This window comes from Engraulis encrasicolus, chromosome 23 (genome assembly GCF_034702125.1).
Source record: "Engraulis encrasicolus isolate BLACKSEA-1 chromosome 23, IST_EnEncr_1.0, whole genome shotgun sequence".
Taxonomy (NCBI): Eukaryota; Metazoa; Chordata; class Actinopteri; order Clupeiformes; family Engraulidae; genus Engraulis; species Engraulis encrasicolus.
In genome coordinates, this window is record NC_085879.1 from 49078159 (window position 1) to 49083158 (window position 5000).

Here is a 5000-nt window from a genome sequence, read left to right on the forward strand (position 1 = left end):
AACACACACCTTCTCTTGCTCTCCCTCACTCTCTCTCACACACACACACACACACACACACACACACCTTCTCTTGCTCTCCCTCACTCTCTCTCACACACACGACAAGAAAGCTTAAAATAGAGTCTGCTGCCCCAGAAGCAGCCATCAGAGTTTTGTTGTTTGTGACTTCAAGTGTCACCGCATCACTTCAAATAAGTCAGGCGTACCCTCACCTGTGGTACAGAGGGAATAGGTAAAGAACCTGTGTGTGTGTGTGTGTATGTGTGTGTGTTTATGTGTTCCTCATGTTCTTCCCTGCTTCTTTTGACTTTTTTTAAATTATTTTTTACCAAGACACACACACACACAAACTGAAAGGAATCTGGGGTGCTGTGACTCAAGCCTGGCTCAAACTACACGACTATCGCGCCAATTCTCAGCTGAAAACTCCCCTTACGACAATCGCTGGAACGTTACCCCCCAGGACCATCGCAAGCGATTGTCGGGAAAGATTTCCGTGTCGTGAGCGACGTTCTAAGATAGAACTTTGGCAGCTCAAAGAGTCGCCGATCGCAAATCGCAGAAATCAAACAGTGTTTGATATTTGCGACTGGAAATAGAATGTCGGGCATTGTCTCGGTGGCTGCTAGCAGCGACAAGATTGACAGTTGCGATTCTCTTCTAGTGTGCGGTGCACCCCGACGCCAAAATCGGACACACAATCGCTAGTCGTGTAGTTTGAGCCTGGCTTTAGGGGCTAAGACTCCATCAGAGATTCTTTAAGTATAGAGATATGCCAATGTAATAGGTTGCTATGGGCACCTAACATGACCAGGTTCCGGTCTGCCTAAAGGGGTGTGTCATAATACTCCTAGCATTTAATAGAACAGTCAGAACAGTCCTTAGGTCTGCCTAGGTCTGCCTAAAGGGGGATTCCCCCCCCACTCCCCCCCCCCCCCCCCACCCCCCCCCCCCCCCCCCCCCTTGCAATAATAGAACCCGGAAACAATGGGCCAATGGAACCTCTCTCTCTCTACTCTCTCTGACTGCGTCGTCATCGCTGTGCTATTGCAAAAGGGACCCGGGCTCGATGGCGGGTCGAGGTGTTGTCCCAATCCAGTCTCATCGCTCTCTCCCTCTCTCCTTTGGTTTGGGTGCACCTTAGAATGTTGATTGATCAATAATAGTGCAGAAAGAGGTCTGACCATATTTGACTGACGGTGCTCCATTGAATTCTAACGTAGACCGTCTTCCCGTGTTTTTCGGTCTCGGCAAGATATTACTGTAAAATTTTTGAATGATGTCCGAGGTTTCTGTAACACACATGAATCTTCCCTGAGTGAACTACTGTCGATTTAACTACAGTCACTGCTTAAACTAGGATGATATCAGAGGATAGAACATTTATCTGTCCGACCTAGCAACTGTAACCCAGGGGCGAGACTTAAACAATGAAAGAGACTCACAGGAAACAATTCACCTTTGGCTAAGTAACAAAAAGTGTAAAAAGGCCCCAAAAATATATGTTTTTAAAAAGTTGAAACGAATATGTTTGTCCTGAACATTCTCTACTAACTCTCCACAGCCAGAGTCAAAATCCCATCACACACACTCATACATTCCCCTAATGGCGTAAACACTACTTTACACACACACACACACACACACACACACACACACACACACACACACACACACACACACACACACACACACACACACACACACACACACACACACACACACACACACACACACACACACACACACACACACACACGCACACACACACACACACACACACACACACACACACTTAACGGCAACCTAATTTATAGCAATATTTCTCGACCATTATAGTGTGGTATGAGATGTCATTCCGTAGGATTTTGATGCTAAAATTGATTTTATTGCTTCATTTGCTTCATTTGGGGTCCTACTATTGAAAAATGATGGGTTTCGAATTTTCTGACCCCGTTATACCCCTCCTCTAGGGGGCGCTTTCTGGCCCTAGCCAGTATAGCTACCGAACCCATATATCTACTAATAATTATCACATTTCCACAATCTTGGTGTCAATTACAGGGTTATTGATGATGCTGAGTCCATTCATGACAGTTTCATTATGGTCAGAAGTTGCTATTACACATATTTTGGAGATTTAAAGGCTATTTTGTCCACATACAAGCCTCCTGTGGGGGATATAACTACTATGGCATCAGTCACATTGGATCTGTGCACATAATATAAATAATAAAATATTTCAATTCTATTAGGATCAGTACTGTGAGAAAATGATAGGTTTAATGACCCCTTTATGCCCCCCCCTCTAGGGGGCGCTTTGTCACCTCGGCCAAGATACATAGTGCAACCATAAATGCAGCAATAAAGATCCTATTTTCACAATAATGGTATCAAATTAGGGGTTATGGAGGATCCTGAATCCATTTATGACAGTTCTACTGTGATCAGAAGTTGTTATGACTCATTTTTAGGTTGAGGCCACCTGTTAAACAAAACCGTTTAACAGAAGATAATAACTGTCTAAATGTGCGTGTACACCAAGGGTGACCAATGCTACCAGAGCAACTGAAGTTATTATTTCTCTATGGATGTTTATATTGGCACTGACTATCAAAGAATAATTGGACTCGAAAAAACTATTAGAACAAGGTGTTCTGCAAAACATGAACGAGGCTGGCGAGTTTTGTTCGCCTGATTTAAAAAAAAAACAAAAAAAAACAATTACAAGGGTAATTTACAAACTTAAACTTTTAGAAAAACCCCACTGGAAAGAACACCTTCCATGGCACAGTGGTTGTAATGCAAATCAAAGAGATAAATATTTACACTAGATGCTGTCAACCAACTCCTTGTCATCCCTGACTAGCTCCTGTCCCCATATCTCAGGTTTGATGTAAAACACTTGCAGCAACCAATCATTAGGACCAGGCCAGTTCGATTTACAACTTTCAAACAGAGACATGTGGACTACACTGTTTCCAAAGCCTTCACTCATACATGGACACTTGCCAATTAGTTAGCAACAGATCCAACCAACACCACAGAAAGTGAGAAAGGCACACAAATGAGAATGAGCAGCAGCAGCTAGGCACAGAAGAGGAAACTGACCATGATGCTCTCATTCTGTCCATAAATGAACAAACACCCAAAAATCCCAAGAAATTGGTTGTATGAAGTCATCCATACTTGCTCCACCAAATCTCCACTGATATCCCAGCCATTTGAGACTCATAGAGGAGAACTCTCGTCACCTTTGCTCTTGCGTGCTCTTGAGATTCAGCGGTCACTGGGCAATGGTGACTGGATTCTGAGAGCAGGTGTTTTGCACATAGGTATGCAGTGTTTGCTGCACTGTTTGCTCTTGGGGGAAAATTATTGATGGAAGAGGTATTGTGTGCTCCATTGATCCAAGTGGTTCATACTCTTCAGCAGCTCTCCTTGGAATCTTTGGTGGGAAAGCACATATCTGGGCCCTTGCATATCACATCCCAACTAGCCTGGCTACTATTGTGATGAGATTTGATGCCATTTCCTTTGATGCAATGTCCTGCTCAGTCCAGTTGCATTGCAATTGCAGAGTAACATCTAGGCCTTTTATTTGGAAAATACCCAACCTCTTCAATCAGGAGAAGACACTAGAGTTTGCTCAGTTTCTTGTACAACACCCATAAGAGCAAGTGGAGAGTCTTCAACATATCATTAGTGCTTGTTGTCCAGTGGACTGGGAAGGTTATCTGGCTGTCATGAGGAACCTTATCAAGTACTTCTTTACATATGATCTCCTGAATTATGCTCGCCTCATGGCAGTCCATCTTGCTCAGATTAATGCTCTGAAACAAAATGATCCTATGTTCTACAGTAAGGTGATTTCGTTGAGGTTCCCTTCAGTCATTCGTTCACAGATCAGAACCTAGAGTAGGAAGCTCAAGTGTCATGGTGGGAAAGTAGGACTGAGTGAAGATGCCACTGCCTTTGTCTTGTCACCACAACACCACATCTTGCTCATATTGTGATGCAGTAATAGTACCGCTCCCCTCAATCCAGCAAGTCTGTGCAAAGTGAATACTCCTAGCTTAGGTGACATGTTGCCATCATATCAAGGGCAAAAGCTGTGAAGATGCATAATTCAAATAAGCTCTACTGCACTGGCAATTCATTTGCACTTCAGTCTCCTCTTCAGAGAAAGGTCCGAAATAGTTTGAACATTTCATTCAGCAGAGACTCCGGAGATACTTTACTTCCTTATTACACATGGAAGCAGGCTTGTGAGCTTGTGCCTAAACTAGAGAAGACAATTGAAAATTACTGCATAAAATGTAATTTGTACCATGCTCCCTGTGCACTATAGATGTACCTCTCTATATCCCAACTGCTGAGCCTCATGCATGCTGTTGAAAGAGCTACAGGTGAAATGCTGGTGTCCCTTCAAATGACTGACAATACACAAGCTGAACCAGAGTTCTAATTGTTGATGCTATGGTTGCAACTGGAGTTTTATTTGATCATATCTTGAAGTGACTTATTTCCTTGTGCCAATATGCACCTGCTTAACAAGTGAAGCAGCACTCCTTAATGACCAGCACTCCTGAGTGATCAGTTGTTTTTTTAGTGTCTGCCCAATTCTTCCTTAGATAGAAAGAAGTGTTGTGGTTTTCAAGGAAGGGATTTATGTTCAAGCAGGCTGGTTACTATTCATGTTCATGCATTTTTTTATGAATTAGTTGATATTACCATTACAGCACATGATCTTTTTCACTTCGAAACTGTTACTTCAAAAATGGTTACTCCATGGGGCCTTTAACTCCAACCAAAAAGGCACTATATTAAACAGAGCTACTGTTGTTGTTCACATACAAATTACACAGTTGGTCAGCATCAACTTCCTAAAAGCACACAACCCCCTCTGGTTAGTTGATATTTAGTCTTTATTTCAAGGGGATCCTGGTATATTCATTTTTAATCGTGTTATTGACCAATCTCATCAATTAAAGAAT

At 42.7% G+C, this 5000-nt stretch overlaps 1 protein-coding gene across 2 annotated transcripts in view; it reads right to left on the reverse strand.

Annotated features, from left to right (window-relative positions):
- The window catches only part of LOC134440379 (zinc finger protein 280C-like), a 34950-nt gene that overhangs the window by 19607 nt on the left and 10343 nt on the right, over positions 1–5000 (reverse strand). The window lies entirely within an intron of this gene.